Source organism: Piliocolobus tephrosceles, chromosome 11 (genome assembly GCF_002776525.5).
Source record: "Piliocolobus tephrosceles isolate RC106 chromosome 11, ASM277652v3, whole genome shotgun sequence".
Taxonomy (NCBI): Eukaryota; Metazoa; Chordata; class Mammalia; order Primates; family Cercopithecidae; genus Piliocolobus; species Piliocolobus tephrosceles.
Window position 1 is genome coordinate 77299880 of NC_045444.1, and position 19273 is coordinate 77319152.

The 19273-nt window shown below is 42.6% G+C and overlaps 1 protein-coding gene across 2 annotated transcripts in view; it reads left to right on the forward strand.

Annotated features, from left to right (window-relative positions):
* The first annotated feature begins 639 nt into the window (after positions 1-639).
* The window catches only part of MYO1B (myosin IB), a 186119-nt gene continuing 167485 nt past the window's right edge, over positions 640-19273 (forward strand). For both annotated transcript variants that reach the window (XM_023217800.2, XM_023217791.2), the window contains exon 1: positions 640-856. The gene's annotated coding sequence lies outside the window, so the exon portion shown is untranslated. The remainder of the gene's footprint in view (positions 857-19273) is intronic.

A 19273-nucleotide genomic window follows, 5' to 3' on the forward strand; every position in this document is an offset into this window, starting at 1 on the left:
CTTTTAAACTACCTCTCATTTATCTATAACATAAAGAATTGGCCAGTAGCTATTACCCACAATGTGAGATCAAGTAATTTAAAAGATACTAAAAGTCGTGTAAATGAAGAAACACCACACCATTCGGTAGTCTTTTTTCTTTTTCTGTTAAATTAATATTTTCTGATATTCTTGGCATCCAAACATTTTCATCTTGGGGAGGAGGAAAAATTGAGACTTACTTCCACTCTTCGCCGGAATGTGCCCCCAGGCTGGCTTCGAGTTGTCAAACGTTGTATTTCTCATTTTATGTCAGTAAGTCTGGAAGAAAAAAGGTAGAAAGACTGCCTTCCGTGGGGGCCGCGACGGTCGCCCCTCCTTCCCTCAAGCCTCGTCCCATCCAGGCTCGTCCCGGGTGGGGAGGGTCGGGCCGCAAACCCGCAAGGCGCGGAGGCCGCCACGACGCTCACCGGGGGGCGCTGTGAAGCCGGCACCGCGCGGCCGGAGGTGAGTCGGCTCGGAGGCGGTGGCTCCTGCTCCTGCCCGCGCGCCGAGGGGCGAATCCCAGGCAGCGAGGTCGTCGCCCCCGCCCCTCGGCCGGCCCCTCCGCCAGCGGGCTAGAGGGGAGTGGCCGGGCTCCTCCCGCCCGCCGCTGAGCACTCCGCAGCCGGGTGCGCACGGGAGTCTCAACCGCGGCGCGTGGCGGCAGTGCCGGAGCGCTGGGCGCGCAGTCGGCCAGCAGCCGCGGGACAGCCTTGGCCGAACAGCCGCGTCGGGAGCCCAGCAGCCCCGGGCTGGGCCCGCGTCCCGGAGCGCCACCAGAGAGCGAGGACGACGTGGAGGCGGAGTGGCGCCCGGCGAGGTAGCGCCAGGCGAGGTAGCGCGAGCGCTTTCTCTCTCCCCTGCCCTTCTCCCTGCGTCCGGCCGCGGCTCCAGAGGCGCACGCCCCGCGCCTTTGTGCCCGCGGTCCCTGGCCCCGTCGCCCCCTGCGGGCGGGGGTCAGCGGGTTCTGCCGCTGTCTCGGGGGAGGCGGCGCTGCGGCGGGAACCGCGCACGCTGTAGGTCGCAGAGGGTGGTCGTGACTCCGCAGTGGCGGCGGGGGTGGCGGGAGGGAAGAAGGTCTTGTAAACTAAGTTGCTCGCTCTTTGCCCCATGCCTCTCGTACCTGTGGGGAGAGTCGAATCTCGGCTGTCCTCGTGTTCACCCACAGCCCCTCCATCCCTCTGGCCCACAGCTGTTTCCTGGCTCCCTGGAAAGACACGGTGTGGCTTCCTCCGGGCAGGAAAGCGGAGGGAGAACAATGGGGCGTCCTGGGGAGTGGGGTTCAGGTGCGGTGTGCCCCGGCGGCGGCGGGGGAGGAGGGGCCCGGGACGCTGTGGGCCTCCCTGCGCGTGCAGCTGCGCTCGCCTCCTTTGTTCCGCCGCAGCGGAGGGGGTTGCCCTGGGTCTCGTTTCCTGCCCGGGATGGGATTGATTCACGGTCCCAGAGAGGGAAGGGGAAGGGGGCGGGGCTGGAATGGAAAGCGGATTAGAGACGGGAGCTACGAAGGGTGCTGGGACCGGGAAGAGACTTGGGGAGAGGGTTGGGAGAGGGTGATGAGAGCGCGCTGGAGAGGTAATTGCAAACACACAACATTTTGTTCAAGGGCCCTGTGAATTTCTGGAGCTTATTTGTAGTGCTTTGTTCAGGCTTCGGCCCAACGTTTGTTGCTGCAACAAGTTGTGTGCTGCTTGAGTTTCTAGGCGCTCCCAATGTTAGATCGCTCAAAGCAACTCTTGTTAATTACAGTGAAAGAAGCCCTCCCCCCCCCTTTTTTTTGAGAATTGAAAAAATTTTGCTATGAACTATTATGGTGTGTATGTGTGTGCCTCTGGGTCTGTGTGTGTAGCTAGTGGATATTGGCTGGAGTGGGTAGGAGACAAATTTTATAGAATCAATTTTGACATAATTTTTTATAGTATAATATAGTACAACAGTTTTCCAGGACTGTGTGAGAGCAGGAACCACCAGAAAATTAGACATTGCTATAAGTGAATCAGACTATGTAACACAATTGAAAAACACTTTTACAGTCTGTCCCAGAAAACACACCACACACACCAGCGTTTGGGGTTTGAACTGAGGAGCCCTGGCATTCAAGTGTTCTGTGCTTTCACTCTCTGTGTGAGGATCATTTAGAGGTGGTAGAATTAAACGTAATATGTCAGACATTTGTTAAGCGACCCTTTCCTAGATTGGAATCGAGAATCCCCAAAGGATTGGCTGACCTGGGGAGGAAGCTATGGGGGATTGAATGATATGTGTTTTTTGAATGGGGTATTCCAAGCAAAACTGTTTTGGGAGGAGGCTGACATTTCCAGGCATTCATGGTTTGTACCTATGGGACACTGGTGGAAGGATTCCCAAAGTCGGACTGAAGGTTAGAATTACTGTGGTGATAATTTAGGAGACATTCTGTTGTAGTAGTCTGGCTGCAGACAGGATTGGGAAGTGGCCCAGAGCTGCCTCTTTGACAAGCGGAGGTCCGCCATTAAATCACCCCTTTGGCCATTTATTTTGAGATGAACCAAGTTTGAAAGCCTCTTAACCTGAGAAGGCGAATTAGGAGCTTGCTGTGGGGGAAAAATGTCTCCTGCCCACTAAATGGTAATGGAAAAGAGCTGTGTAAGCTACTGCTGAGGGTTTGTCTTTTTCGTGGGGGATGTGGTCAGATTTTCAGGCCAGGCTGAAAAGCACTGGGACTTGTCCTCAGGAGCCATTATGATGTGAAGTTGAAGTGGGATGGTGTCCAACCGTCAAGCTGTTTGTCATTAGAACACACTGCCTGGCAAAACGTTGTGCTGGGGCAGCTAACAGAGGGAGACTTGTTTTGTTGTTGTCTTAACCATTTTGGACTTTTCACTTATGCTGTGAATTGTTTTATAAAATACAACACAATTGAATTCCTCTCAAGTGCTCATTGTTCTATACATTAACAAAATGTAAAGCATCTGAACACTGCCACTACTGGAGATGCGGACAGACAGCAGAATCCTAAGTGGTTGGTCTCTGGTCTCTGGCCTCTGGCCATTCTGGTGGATGCCCGATTGTGTGATAAGGCTGGCAACAGGCTGTACCCCCTTCCCAGGATGAATCATCACTTTGTCAAGCCTGGAGTTAAAGACTAACTTTCCCTGATCGCTGCACAGTTATGCAAAGCAAGGAGGAACTTCTGACATCATGGGGAAGAAGAGGGAGTGAGGTGGGTGGGTGGTGTTTGGCTAAGAAGGGATCTTCAGCATGTAGCATCCATGTTTTTAGCATTTGTCCTCCTTTGGGTAAGATTGTCGTCTCATCTATCTCCCTTTTACTGTTTTCAATAGCTGAACATTTGGATTTTCTTTTTTTTTTTTTGAGACAGAGTCACGCTCTGTCGCCCAGGCTGGAGTGCAGTGGCACAATCTCAGCCCACTGCAAGCTCCTCCTCCCGGGTTCATGCCATTCTCCTGCCTCAGCCTTCCAAGTAGCTGGGACTACAGGCGCCCGCCACCACACCCGGCTAATTTTTTATATTTTTAGTAGAGACGGGATTTCACTGTGTTAGCCAGGATGGTCTTGATCTCCTGACCTCGTGATCTGCCCTCCTCGGCCTCCCAAAGTGGTGGGATTACAGGCGTGAGCCACTGCACCCGGCAGAACATTTGGATTTTAATTAGCCTAACAATAATTATAGCTATCATTTAATATATGTTCATTACTTGCCAAGAATTTTTTTTTTTTTTTAATTATACTTTAAGTTCTAGGGTACATGTGCATAACGTGCAGGTTTGTTACATATGTATACTTGTGCCATGTTGGTGTGCTGCACCCATCAACTCGTCAGCACCCATCAATTCATCATTTATATCAGGTATAACTCCCCAATGCAATCCCTCCCCCCTCCCCCCTCCCCATGATAGGCCCCAGTGTGTGATGTTCCCCTTCCCGAGTCCAGTGAGCTCATTGTTCAGTTCCCACCTATGAGTGAGAACATGCGGTGTTTGGTTTTCTCTTCTTGTGATAGTTTGCTAAGAATGATGGTTTCCAGCTGCATCCATGTCCCTACAAAGGACGCAAACTCATCCTTTTTTATGGCTGCATAGTATTCCATGGTGTATATGTGCCACATTTTCTTAATCCAGTCTGTCACTGATGGACATTTGGGTTGATTCCAAGTCTTTGCTATTGTGAATAGTGCCGCAATAAACATACGTGTGCATGTGTCTTTGTAGTAGCATAATTTATAATCCTTTGGGTATATACCCAGTAGTGGGATGGCTGGGTCATATGGTACATCTAGTTCTAGATCCTTGATGAATTGCCATACTGTTTTCCATAATGGTTGAACTAGTATACAATCCCACCAACAGTGTAAAAGTATTCCTATTTCTCCACATCCTCTCCAATACCTTTTGTTTCCTGATTTTTTAATGATTGCCATTCTAACTGGTGTGAGATGGTATCTCATTGTGGTTTTGATTTGCATTTCTCTGATGGCGAGCGATGATGAGCATTTTTTCATGTGTCTGTTGGCTGTATGAATGTCTTCTTTTGAGAAATGTCTGTTCATATCCTTTCCCCACTTTTTGATGGGGTTGTTTGTTTTTTTCTTGTATATTTGTTTGAGTTCTTTGTAGATTCTGGATATTAGCCCTTTGTCAGATGAGTAGATTGCAAAAATTTTCTCCCATTCTGTAGGTTGCCTGTTCACTCTGATGGTAGTTTCTTTTGCTGTGCAGAAGCTCTTTAGTTTAATTAGATCCCATTTGTCCATTTTGGCTTTTGCTGCCGTTGCTTTTGGTGTTTTAGACATGAAGTCCTTGCCCATGCCTATGTCCTGAATGGTTCTACCTAGATTTTCTTCTAGGGTTTTTATGGTATTAGGTCTAACATTTAAGTCTCTAATCCATCTTGAATTAATATTCGTATAAGGAGTAAGGAAAGGATCCAGTTTCAGCTTTCTACTTATGGCTAGCCAATTTTCCCAGCACCATTTATTAAATAGGGAATCCTTTCCCCATTTCTTGTTTTTGTCAGGTTTGTCAAAGATCAGATGGTTGTAGATGTGTGGCATTATTTCTGAAGGCTCCGTTCTGTTCCATTGGTCTATATCTCTGTTTTGGTACCAGTACCATGCTGTTTTGGTTACTGTAGCCTTGTAGTATAGTTTGAAGTCAGGTAGCGTGACGCCTCCAGCTTTGTCCTTTTGACTTAGGATTGTCTTGGCAATGCGGGCTCTTTTTTGGTTCCAGATGAACTTTAAAGCCGTTTTCCAATTCTGTGAAGAAACTCATTGGTAGCTTGATGGGGATGGCATTGAATCTATAAATAACCTTGGGCAGTATGGCCATTTTCACAATACTGATTCTTCCTCTCCATGAGCATGGTATGTTCTTCCATTTGTTTGTGTCCTCTTTTATTTCACTGAGCAGTGGTTTGTAGTTCTCCTTGAAGAGGTCCTTTACATCCCTTGTAAGTTGGATTCCTAGGCATTTTATTCTCTTTGAAGCAATTGTGAATGGAAGTTCATTCCTGATTTGGCTCTCTGCTTGTCTGTTACTGGTATATAAGAATGCTTGTGATTTTTGCACATTAATTTTGTATCCTGAGACTTTGCTGAAGTTGCTTATCAGCTTAAGAAGATTTTGGGCTGAGACGATGGGGTTTTTCTAAATATACAATCATGTCATCTGCAAACAGGGACAATTTGACTTCTTCTTTTCCTAACTGAATACCCTTGATTTCTTTCTCTTGCCTGATTGCCCTAGCCAGAACTTCCAACACTATGTTGAATAGGAGTGGTGAGAGAGGGCATCCCTGTCTTGTGCCAGTTTTCAAAGGGAACTTTTCCAGTTTTTGCCCATTCAGTATGATATTAGCTGTGGGTTTGTCATGAATAGCTCTTATTATTTTGAGGTACGTTCCATCAATACCGAATTTATTGAGCGTTTTTAGCATGAAGCGCTGTTGAATTTTGTCAAAAGCCTTTTCTGCATCTATTGAGATAATCATGTGGTTTTTGTCTTTGGTTCTGTTTATATGCTGGATTACGTTTATTGATTTGCGAATGTTGAACCAGCCTTGCATCCCAGGGATGAAGCCCACTTGATCATGATGGATAAGCTTTTGGATGTGCTGCTGAATCCGGTTTGCCAGTATTTTATTGAGGATTTTTGCATCGATGTTCCTCAGGGATATTGGTCTAAAATTCTCTTTTTTTGTTGTGTCTCTGCCAGGCTTTGGTATCAGGATGATGTTGGCCTCATCAAATGAGTTAGGGAGGATTCCCTCTTTTTCTATTGATTGGAATAGTTTCAGAAGGAATGGTACCAGCTCCTCCTTGTACCTCTGGTAGAATTCAGCTGTGAATCCATCTGGTCCTGGGCTTTTTTTGGTGGGTAGGCTATTAATTGTTGCCTCAATTTCAGAGCCTGCTATTGGTCTATTCAGGGATTCAACTTCTTCCTGGTTTAGTCTTGGGAAAGTGTAAGTGTCCAGGAAATTATCCATTTCTTCTAGATTTTCTAGTTGATTTGCGTAGAGGTGTTTATAGTATTCTCTGATGGTAGTTTGTATTTCTGTGGGGTTGGTGGTGATATCCCCTTTATCGTTTTTTATTGCGTCTATTTGATTCCTCTCTCTTTTCTTCTTTATTAGTCTTGCTAGCGGTCTGTCAATTTTGTTGATCTTTTCAAAAAACCAACTCCTGGATTCATTGATTTTTTGGAGGGTTTTTTGTGTCTCTATGTCCTTCAGTTCTGCTCTGATCTTAGTTATTTCTTGCCTTCTGCTAGCTTTTGAATGTGTTTGTTCTTGCCTCTCTAGTTCTTTTAATTGTGATGTTAGAGTGTCAATTTTAGATCTTTCCTGCTTTCTCTTGTGGACATTTAGTGCTATAAATTTCCCTCTACACACTGCTTTAAATGTGTCCCAGAGATTCTGGTATGTTGTATCTTTGTTCTCATTGGTTTCAAGAACATCTTTATTTCTGCTTTCATTTCGTTATGTACCCAGTAGTCATTCAGGAGCAGGTTGCTCAGTTTCCATGTAGTTGAACGGTTTTGATTGAGTTTCTTAGTCCTGAGTTCTAGTTTGATTGCACTGTGGTCTGAGAGACAGTTTGTTATAATTTCTGTTCTTTTACATTTGCTGAGGAGTGCTTTACTTCCAATTATGTGGTCAATTTTGGAATAAGTGTGATGTGGTGCTGAGAAGAATGTATATTCTGTTGACTTGGGGTGGAGAGTTCTATAGATGTCTATTAGGTCTGCTTGGTACAGAGATGAGTTCAATTCCTGGATATCCTTGTTCACTTTCTGTCTCGTTGATCTGTCTAATGTTGACAGTGGAGTGTTGAAGTCTCCCATTATTATTGTATGGGAGTCTAAGTCTCTTTGTAAGTCTCTAAGGACTTGCTTTATGAATCTGGGTGCTCCTGTATTGGGTGCATATATATTTAGGATAGTTAGCTCTTCCTGTTGAATTGATCCCTTAACCATTATGTAATGGCCTTCTTTGTCTCTTTTGATCTTTGATGGTTTAAAGTCTGTTTTATCAGAGACTAGGATTGCAACCCCTGCTTTTTTTTGTTCTCCATTTGCTTGGTAGATCTTCCTCCATCCCTTTATTTAGAGCCTATGTATGTCTCTGCATGTGAGATGGGTCTCCTGAATACAGCAGACTGATGGGTCTTGACTCTTTATCCAGTTTGCCAGTCTGTGTCTTTTAATTGGAGCATTTAGTCCATTGACATTTAAGGTTAATATTGTTATGTGTGAACTTGATCCTGCCATTATGATATTAACTGGTTATTTTGCTCATTAGTTGATGCAGTTTCTTCCTAGCCTCGATGGTCTTTACATTTTGGCATGTTTTTGCAATGGCTGGTACCGGTTGTTCCTTTCCATGTTTAGGGCTTCCTTCAGGGTCTCTTGTAAGGCAGGCCTGGTGGTGACAAAATCTCTAAGCATTTGCTTATCTGTAAAGGATTTTATTTCTCCTTCACTTATGAAACTTAGTTTGGCTGGATATGAAATTCTGGGTTTAAAATTATTTTATTTAAGAACGTTGAATATCGGCCCCCACTCTCTTCTGGCTTGTAGAGTTTCTGCCAAGAGATCTGCTGTCAGTCTGATGGGCTTCCCTTTGTGGGTAACCCGACCTTTCTCTCTGGCTGCCCTTAAGATTTTTTCCTTCATTTCAACTTTGGTGAATCTGGCAATTATGTGTCTTGGAGTTGCTCTTCTGGAGGAGTATCTTTGTGGCGTTCTCTGTATTTCCTGAATTTGAATGTTGGCCTGCCCTGCTAGGTTGGGGAAGTTCTCCTGGATGATATCCTGTAGAGTGTTTTCCAATTTGGTTCCATTTTCCCCCTCACTTTCAGGCACCCCAATCAGACGTAGATTTGGTCTTTTTACATAATCCCATGCTTCTTGCAGGCTTTGTTCATTTCTTTTTCTTCTTTTTTCTTTTGGTTTCTCTTCTCGCTTCATTTCATTCATTTGATCCTCAATTGCTGATACTCTTTCTTCCAGTTGATCGAGTCGGTTACTGAAGCTTGTGCATTTGTCACGTATTTCTCATGTCATGGTTTTCATCTCTGTCATTTCGTTTATGACCTTCTCTGCATTAATTAGTCTAGCTGTCATTTCTTCCACTCTTTTTTCAAGATTTTTAGTTTCTTTGCGCTGGGTACGTAATTCCTCCTTTAGCTCTGAGAGGTTTGATGGACTGAAGCCTTCTTCTCTCATCTCGTCAAAGTCATTCTCTGACCAGCTTTGATCCGTTGCTGGCGATGGGCTGTGCTCCTCAGTTGAAAATGCAGAAATCACCGGTCTTTTGTGTCGCTTGTGCTGGGAGATGGAGACTGGAGCTGTTCCTATTCGGCCATCTTACGTGCCAAGAATTTTACACACTGCTTTAAATGTGTCCCAGATATAGTCATCATCACAACAACTTGATAAAGTGGGTGTTATCTCCATTTTCCAGTGGAAACTGAGGCCTGGAGGAGTTAAATAACTTGCCCCTTACACCATACAGAAGCTCCTAGATTTATAATGGGGTTATGTCCTGAGAAACCCAGCATAAGTTGAAAATATTGTAAGTTGAAAATGCATTTAATACGCCTAATCTACTGAACCTTTAATGTGTCCATAACAGTTACAGTTGGGCAAAGTCATCTGGTAACATGGTCCACTGTAAAGTATTGGTTATTCATCCTTGTGGTTGTGTGGCTGACTGGGAGCTGCGGCTCACTGCCACTGCCCAGCATTGCGATAGGGTATCATACTGCATATGGCTAGCCCCAGAAAACATCACAATTCAAAATTCTAAGTACGATTTCCACTGAATGTCTATCATTTTTGCACCATTGTAGAGTCAAAAAATCCTAAGTTGAACCATTTTAAATTGAAGACTGTCTGTGCTTGTGTAGCTAACTAGTAAGTGGTGGAAGTGCGATTTGGAATTCCAAAGTCCATACTCTTTAGGTATATACTGTATGCTGTGATGCGTTTTAATAATAGGAATAACAACAGTTTGATTATCTTGTTGATTAGCCCTTGGCAGATTTCAAATTACTTTCACATCTATTATTGATTCTTCTAGAAACCACTGTGAGATAGGTTTGGAAGGCCAGGTTAGGACATTACAACTCTTAGAACTGTATTGCTAAAGAGCTGTATGTTATGGCCTGTGTGAATAAGCTGTAAGTGAATGAAACTTTATTTTTAAAAAGTTAGGCTGCCAACATTTAAAAATAAGTTCTTTTTTCCAAACATTTAAAAGTGGTAGAACAGAGTAGATCTTATATTGCATTTGAGGCTTTTATGTTTATTGAAATCCATTTTAAGCCCTTTTTATCTTCCAGCCTTTAATAGAACATTGCACTTTGCTTCTTAACTGAGACCCAATGCCAGAGTGTCTTTTTAAGAAGAGAAATAAGGAGGGAAGGAATGTGCTTATAAAGAGGAAGTGGGACATCAGAATTGGAAACACTCGCAGCAGCAGGCCGTCGATTTTTCTCAGCACATGCTTTTTGTCCTGGCAGTAGCCTTTTACAGAAGACGTTCTTCCTTAGGGAAGTGTCAAGGGTCTTTCTGTACAATATCCTCTGAGATCATCAACTTTCTGAGCTCTGTGGGAACACACATTCCGCATGATTTTTGTGCTCATCCCTTCCCCACAGGGGAAGTAAACTAGTTTAGGCATCTGCATGAAAAGGGAATAGCAGTGGTGTCTGTCCTTAGGGTGGCACTGACAGTGGCACTGGGCAGGAGGTACCAGTCCTTGACACCAAGTACAGGAGCAGAATGGAGTTTAACACTTGGCATCATGGATTGTTTGTGGATTCCTCAGAATGCTCCTGGGCAAATGGAAAAGTCAATATTGGGTTTTTTGTTTTGTTTTGTTTTGTTTCTAAGATAAGAATTTGAAGACTGAAAGTTCTGCCTTGTTTATTTCAAGCTAGGACACCATTTGGGGTCTTCTCAAGTTTTGTGGTATAGGTGACACTAACTTTAGTCTCCTCGGGTAATGAAATTCTCCTCCATTGGCTGTTTTAGACGTTTGCCTCTGGAGGAGAGGCAGACACATGGCTTGCTAAACTCTAGCAGGTGACCACCTTCCAACTTACCATAAGCAGCATAGAGGAGGAAAAAGGATGTTTCCCAGCATTACACTATTACAGCCTTTGGTAGGTCTTTGCAGTTCTCAGCCTCTTCTTCATCAGTTCGTATTTTATTAAGCACACAGGTCATGCAAGGCAATGCATTAGACACATTTTAAAAGGAAGAAAGGAAATCCATTGTGCCTTCAGGGACGTTTTAGCAGGGCAGGGGGATGCGTTCCAAGAGTGGATGTTGGTGAAATGAAAATGGCTATGACAGCTGTAGTGACCAAAGCCAGGGGAACACTTGCTTTGAGACAAAAGCTGGGAACAAACAGAAGCAAGAGAGTGGAAGAAAACTGAACACAGGTGCCAGCTTCTTCTCCGACTTAGGTTTTATTTCCTCCAACCTCCAATGATGTGAAAGGGTTCAGGTTCAGAACCCTGACTGAGGTCCAAAAAAATGATATATAAACTACCATTCAATGGGAGAAGGTTTGAATAAGAGTGTCTTCCTTGGTGCATGGCAGGTCCTTGGTACCTCTGCCAACTCTCTTCTCTGCACACCTGCCAGCATCCCTTCCTCATCCTGTGTTCAATGTGGCTGTCAACTAAGGCTGTTAATAGACGTCAGTCATATTTGCATTTTAAAAGGCTCTTGTGGACCAGACATGCCAAGTCTCCAAAGAATGAATCATTCATATTGAGTTATATGATATAACTCATGCTACTGTTTTTTAAGTATTGGGTGCTTGCTTTGTGCTAGGCCTCATGCTGGGTACTTTCTGTACGTTGATTTCCTTCTCATCACTGTCCTTTAGTAGGAGATATTTGTAGATGAGGAAATTGAGTCACTAGCCCAGAGATCAAGCCTCAGAGACCACTTGCTTCCCAGAACAACGAAGTGCCACCAGGTAGGGTGTACTGTGAAGCTTTGAATGAGTACTGTGAAGCTTTGGGCAAATACTTTTGATTCTTTGGGTGAGTACGTTGATGCTTTGGTCACTTCTAAGGAGTTTGTTTTAAGAGTTAGAGGGAGAGCCCACCTGGTGTCTCTCTCCTTCCTGGCTTGTTTCCTTTGTCACCTGGAGTCAGGGTTCCTGCAGGTGTCCTTGGCTGGTCCAAAGCTAGGAGAATTGATTGAACTGCTTCTCAGTTTGTCCTTTTCTGAGTGTTTTGGCTTCTCAGTCCTGTGTCATTCTCCTTCCTCAACTGAGGGAGACAAGATTCAGCCTGCTAGCGAGAGACTGAATAGCCAGTCCCTTTTCTTACCCCCTCGCTGGCCATGCCTTTATCTTCAGGAATAGATTGTCATCTGGGAGTTTCAGGGAGTTTGACTGATCTCTGGTCTCCGGTCTGCCTGCGAGCAGCATGCCACAGGGCATCCAGTCTCGGAGCTCAGATCTTTGATGTGTGAGAATGAAGCGGTGTGGATGCCGTTGCAGAGCTGGGTTTTGGGAAGAGAGTTGGTGTGGAATTTGTACTCTCCCAAGATAGGCAGTTTTAGAAATAGCAGAAAAGTAAAAATTGACATTCTTCTTTTGCTTATCAGATAAGCACCTGATAAGTTTCTGAAAACGCAAGGGGCCTGTCTTGCCTTGATAACTTAAGAGAGGCTTAAGAGGAAACCAAATCTCTGCCTTCTGGGGACTTTCAGTCCAATTCTTCCTGGACTCAAGATGCTTTAAGATTGCACAGATGGCTTAATTTTCTTGTGTTAAAATGAAAATGTAGTAATGTAGTTCAGAATGGTACATTACAAGTTTTTAAATTTGTTTAAAAAAAGAATGCAATGTCTTTAAAGATTTTTTAGAAAATTGAATTGAAAGGACGGTGGAACAGATTATTAGTTATTGACGTTATAGTATGTATACACGTCATTTGCCTACTTAATTTTCACTGGTTACATGAAAGCATTTTCACACTGCAACCACAACAACAAAGCTCCCCCAAAATACACAAAGAACCTTAATTGCAAGATTCCTGCTGTTGCCACTTACATTTTCCAGTGTACACCTTCTCTCTCCTCCATCATTGCTGCTTTGCTTTAAATTTTATTTTAGATCCTGAGTGCTATTTGTGATGTTCAGATTGCAAATATACTAGCTTCCTAACTGATGATTTTTTCCCTTCAAAGTACGTCAGAGTGATTGGTCACTGTTTTATTCATTTTAGACCCATAGTCTAAATGCTTTAAGGAAAAGCTTAATTTTCATAGACATTGGGCCTATGCCAATTTGCGTGGCTTGTTATTTTTGTGGTCCTCATATTATCTGCTAATAGTCATAATAGGTAGATCACAGTTTTGAGCTACCCCTGATATAGCGAGCTATTTATGAAAAAGTTCTCACTTGCCTGAAATTTTCAAAGTGTTGAGAGCTATTCATAAAAATATATGAACTGCCACATTGGTCAGGTTCAGGGCTTATTTGCTGTAGTATTCTGCAGGTATTCTGTGACATTCAGGGAGGAAAATAGAGTTAGACTCCTGATGTCAGCTTTATAAAGGTTCATAGATGTCTCTTGAGTAGACATGATCTCTTAAAAACCTCTCATCCATTTACTGAAATTCATCTTGAATTGTTTATTTTTATCCTACATTCACACATTTCACACTTTAAAGATAGAACTTGATTATATTGGTATTTTTATTTCAAATTTTCAATTTTTGGAATGGCAGAAAGTTGCTATTGAAAAGTATCTTGAAGGTCACCACTGTAACTCCTGCTCAGCTCCAAAAGTTAACGGGACAGATCTGAGAAACTGACTCCAAGTCTTAACCTCTTGCTTAGTTTTCTTTCTAGGGAGATACCTGTCTCTGCAAACCTGTCGAAATCCAAATTTATTACCTCTTACATAATACTTGGTCCCCTTTGGACTTTACTGTTTGTGCTAATAGCCTTTTCATCACCATCTTGACTTTGGATTCTAGAACATCAGCTACTTCCCCATTTTTGTGACCCTTACATTCCTCCTGTCAGTCACTGTGTCTGATTTATTGTTCCCTGCTATCTTTGCCCTTTGCAAATCCTCAAGCCCTCATTCTGGTTCAGACCTTTAAAAGGCTGAGTTACTAGAGTATAGTGTTACCCAAAGTGAGTTGTTCCGTACAAAATTAGTAAGTTGGAAAAAAAAACCCCACCCATAAAGTTGATAGATGTTCCTGTAAAAAGGGATCCTTGGCCAGGTACATGTTAGAATAGTTGGTTAAGTTTCTTTGTAGAAAGACTTCTCATGACCTTCATTCATGACTGTGTACTATGAATTCCCAAGAGAAAGATATAATATTCACATGTCCCAACTTATGTCACCATTGTACCATGTTTTGGGGGGATCATTTTGTAGATAACACTGCCGTGGTCACTTCACTGTACCTTTTTAGGTTCTGTCACTGCCTGGCTTCCTGTGGGAAAGTGCATTCCATGTGAGCTGCACTTGGTTCACTCTCAACTGTGTCTTGTGCGTTTACCTTGTTGTTCTGGATCATTCCTTCCCCCTAGAAGCTCCTCTCCCCTATCACATTGACACATCTTTCTGTGCCCAGCTTTGTACCCATCTTCTCTGTCAGTTTTCCTAGACTCAGGATGCCCTTGTTCTTCTGAACTTACAACACTTATTGTTTCACAACTAAAAAAAAAAAGAAGAAGAAGAAAATGCTTGAAGCACAATGAAATGTTGAAAGTAACTTACACATTCATACAGTTAAATTATTGGAATTCCCACAAAATTCCATTTTCCATATTTGTGTCAGTTGGCGCATCACATGCACATCACATTCTCCTCTGTTTCCCCCACAGGTTAGCTTGCACATATGTTCAACAAGCTTGTCACTTGTGGGGCTTTTTTCTTTAATTTTGTATTATTCAAATTGTGTTGCATTTGAATAGAAATTCAGGAAGAACTGACATCTTTATGGTTTCATGGCTTCCCATCCACAAACCTCATAAGCCTCTTTAATAGGTCTTTTATGTCCTTCAATGAAATTTTATCATTTTATGTGTAAAACTCTTTCATACCTTTTGTTAGATTCCTGCCAAGGTGCATGAAGCACCATAAAGGTTTCTGTGGTCATTGTGAATGAATTATTTAGTACATTTCTCGTTAGTGTTGCTGGTGTACAAGAAAGGGATTGATTTTGTATTTGTTTATAAATAGTTCTTGATTGATCAAGTTCACGTCTAAACCTGTGTTTGCTGTGGGAGCCTGCAGTTGGGTGGCTTTTCTAATAGAGCACAAAATAACTTAGCCTTTATTGAAAATATCATAATTCACTTTATTTATTTATTTATTTATTTATTTATTTATTTATTTATTTATTTATTTTAGAGACAGGGTCTGGCTCTGTTGCACAGGCTAGAATGCACTGGTATGATCATAGCTCAGTGTTTCCTCAAACTCCTGGATTCAAGTGAGCCTCCTACCTCAGCCTCCCAAGTATCTAGGACTATTGGTATGCGCCTCCATGCCCAACTAATTTTAACATTTTTTGTAGAGATAATGTCTCATTGGTCCCAGGCTCCTGGCCTCAATCAGTTCTCTTGCCTTGGTCTCCCAAGTTCTGGGATTACAGGTATGAGCCACCACACCTGGCCTAATTTAAAAATTATATGTAATACTTTTAGAAGTAAGGAGGGGTGACTTTTAGTTATTTAATGTGTTCATTTATTAACTCATCAAATGTTTAGGTGCCTAGTGTGTTTCAGGCACTGTACTATGTACTGCGTTTTTGTTTTTGTTTTAGAGATGGGTCTCTCTGTTGCTCAGGCCGGAGTATAGTGGTGTGATCATAGCTCACCGCAGGACCAAACTCCTGGGCACAAGTGATTCTCCTGTCTCCACCTCCCAAGCAGCTAGGACTACAAGCAGCATCTCCACGCCCCCACTAATTTTTACATTTTTTTGTGGAGACGAGGTCTTGCTTTGTTACCCAGGTTGGTCTTGATCTGGCCTCAAGTGATCCTCCCTCCTCAGCCTCTTGAAGTGTTAGGATTATAGGTATGAGCCACCACACCCGTCCTGTACTGAGTCTTTAATGTTGAACAAAACAATGTGGTTTCTGCTGTCATGAATGTGAAGGGAAAGAGACATTGTGGAAATGGACACAGATAAATATATACTCATGAATTGGCATTGATACTGTGAAGGAAAAGGACAGGGGGCTGTGAGAATGGCGGAGAGAGGGAAAATTAGATTGCTGTACAAGCCTGGCTTAGGAAATAAACATTCACACAGCTGGCTGAAGGATGAGTTGGTGTTAGAGAATGAGGAGGATGGAAGAACTTTCTAGGCAATAAAAAGATGCTCAGAAGCCCCAAGGGGGGACTCTACTCTGAATGATACAAGGATGGGAATTTTAGTGATTGATGACTTAAATCAAGTTATTAATTCTTAGTAAATTATCATAATAGTGGTATTTAACAGTGTTTTATACACTATTATGACAAAGTGAGGATATTTATTTTTGGTATTTCCTCATCCTGCCAAATGAAGCTGCCTGGATTCAGAGAGCTACTTCCATGATAAGGCTTGAATGGGGCCACTGCCCATGCCCCAACCCCCTCTGCATTTTGAGTATTGCCACTGCTGCAGCCTTTGGGTCCTGGCGTCTGCTGGACACAAGTGTCCTGCTCAGCAGTTTCCTCCCGAGCTCTGCACTAATAGGCTGGGTCCTTTTAGGTCAGGTCAGGTTGGAAGAAGATTGCTCTGCCCTTCCTGGGAGGGGTGGTGAACAGGGCCTTCTATGTTTTGTCCAGCGTCTCAGCCTTCACTCTCCCTCCTTCACCGTCTCTTAAACACACGCTGAGGGCTCAGACATGACAATGGGATGGGATCCAAGCTGAGTTACACACACCTTATTCTACCTAGAATCTGTGCTCTGTTTGGTCATTGAGGCTTTGCTCTGGGGCAAGCATGACTGAGCTTACATTGAGATGAGTCCTCTCTATAGTGAAAAGCTGTGTGGTGCAGTGGTTACGGGCTGGTCTCTGGAGACAGTACTGGTTTTTGAAACTTGACTCTTCTGCCTGGTAGCCCTTGGACCTTGGCCTTGTAGCTTAAACTGTCTACCTCCTTTTTCTCGTCTGCACAATGTGGGTAATTTTGCAGAACTACCTTCTTTGGGTTATAGCAAGGATTAAATGAATCAACACATGTGCAGTCCCTAGAACAGTGTCAGGCACAGAGCAAGCACTTGGTGTAGATGTTAGTTACTACTGTTCAGCCTTTCCTGCAATGCATTCCTGGGGTTCCTCCTCTCCCACACCAGATATTTAAACCTGTTTGAATCCTAGCAGTGCACATAATTTAGGATTTTGTACGGGGGACTCCTTTGGAAAATATAGGGAGAAACATGGCAAAAAAAAGAAACCAAAATGTTAACAGTGATTGTGTTAGGATAGTAGATTGGAGTGACTTTTACTTTTAACTCTCTATTTTCTAAATCTTCTATAATCTGGTTATGTTACCTCTGTACTAATAATATAATAAAATTATTTGAAGAAAGAAAAGTCAGGCTGGCAGTCTCCAAGTGATTTACTAAAAAGGGACAGGAGAGAGTGAGAAGCCAGGGGTGGGCCTGCTCTAGTGGCATTCACAGGTGAAGGACCTTCCCATTTGTGCTTATGGTTGTAGAAACTAAGTAACGGTATTGAAAAGTCTTTAGCAGAAGTATCCCCAAAAGTTAGAAGATGGGGCTATACCTTGTGAATCCCCCTTTTCTGTGAATTTTTTTTTTTTTTGTCTGTCATTATTTTCCCTTTTTGTTTCTTCTGTGCTCCCTTAGTGGGCCTCTTGCCATCTGTCTCTCTTTCATCCGGTCCCCTCTTCCTCCCCCATCCCCTTGAAAGTCTCTCCTTTTAATCCATCTTCTTTACTTGCCGTCATGCAGAAATGATGCACCTATTTATTCAATTCAAAATAAAGCATCAGTTTTATTTTTGTTGTCAAAATAGGTAAATATAACTTTTCACTCTCAGAAATCTAAATGAAGTTGCCCTTTACTTACACCTAGAATTAATTGATTAGTTAATTTATTTGCTGACACATTAATGAACTCTGGGGGTCTGTGGCCTCCTAAAAGCACCAGGAATCTTGGAAGATTGGGTGGCTGCAAGGGAGGGAAGATTGAGGGGATGTTGAAGTTAAATTTTTCCTCTTTGCCTATTTTGCCTAGGGTTATCTGTGTTGCTGCCATTTTGGTGTGTGGCAGAATTTTTGAAATTTTCCAACAGAATTCTGGAAAATTACCAAAATACATTTTTACAAAGAAACCATGCCAAATCTGACAAATTTCTTCAAAAGCCCATTGATTTTAATCACTGAAAAGTTCAGCGAACTTTCCAGCTTTTCTTTCATGCTGCTCTTTTGATGTAATTGTGGGTGGAGAAGTGGACTTTCCTGCAAAGCGTGTTTATCTACAGGAATTTGTTCTTAGCAGTGGTGTTTTATAAGTATCTTAAAAATAATGCTAACATAGATTTGAAAGAAGGAGTGGGTTACAGTAATGTTACCTGGTATCAGCTGCAGAGCTGTTTACATGAGGAATATTGCTAATTTAATGATGCTGCATAGTTGACTATAAAATCTAGTTGAGGCCATTTAAATAAATGGAAGTAAAGTGATGCCTTTCTGTACCTTATTCCACAATTTAGGTTTTATATCTCCAGTGACAAATGCCTAATTTGAATATATCATAAATATCTATGATAGTTCTTTTTCTGCTTTAAGGAAGTCTGGGACAATTACAGTAAAATCTAGTTTTATAGAATGTGTATAGCTAGACTTTAGCATTGGTTTTTCAAAAAAAAGACATAGGACATTTTAAAATTAGAAACAATATATGTATCGCTTAATGATGGGTATACATTCTGTGAAGTGTGTTGTCAGGCGGTTTTGTCATTGTGCAAACACCACAAAGTGGACTTAACACGAACTTAGATGGGACAGATAGCCGTATGCAGGTATAGCCAACACACGTATACAGGTACAGCCAACACAAGTATAGCCAATTGCTCCTAGTCTACAAACCTGTACAGTGTGTTACCGTACTGAATATTATAGGCAATTATAACACAGTAGTATTTGTGTATCTAAACAAAGAGAAGGAATAGTAAAGATGTGATATAAAAGATAAAAAATGTACCTCTCTAGGGCACTTATGAATAGAGCTTGCAAGACTAGAAGTTGCTCTGGGAGAGTCAGTGAGTGATGGGTGATGTGAGGGTCTAGGACATTACTGTACACCAGTGTAGACTTTATAAACACCGTACACTTAGGCTACCCTAAATTTATAAAACCACAAAGTAATTGCATCATGAGGTCACTAGGCGATAGGAATTTTTCAACGGCATTTTGATCTTATGGGACCACCATTATATGTGTGGTCTGCTGTTGATGGAAATGGACGTGGTGCATGACTATATACCCTTTTTGAATAGGGCAGCAGTTATAGCTGCTTGTTTGCTTTTGTCACAGAGCTACATGATGTTGGCATGACCTTGTATCTTCATTTCATACGCACTAATACTGTGGAGGAGAATCAAGTTGTTGGGTTTAGCTTAGGCATGCCAGGGGTATGGCATGGGCATGGAAGACATAATGCTAGAACCGCCAGCCCAGTCTTAATACTTGGTACTTGTTGCCAGTTTAGAAAACAACACAGAGGTATAGGTA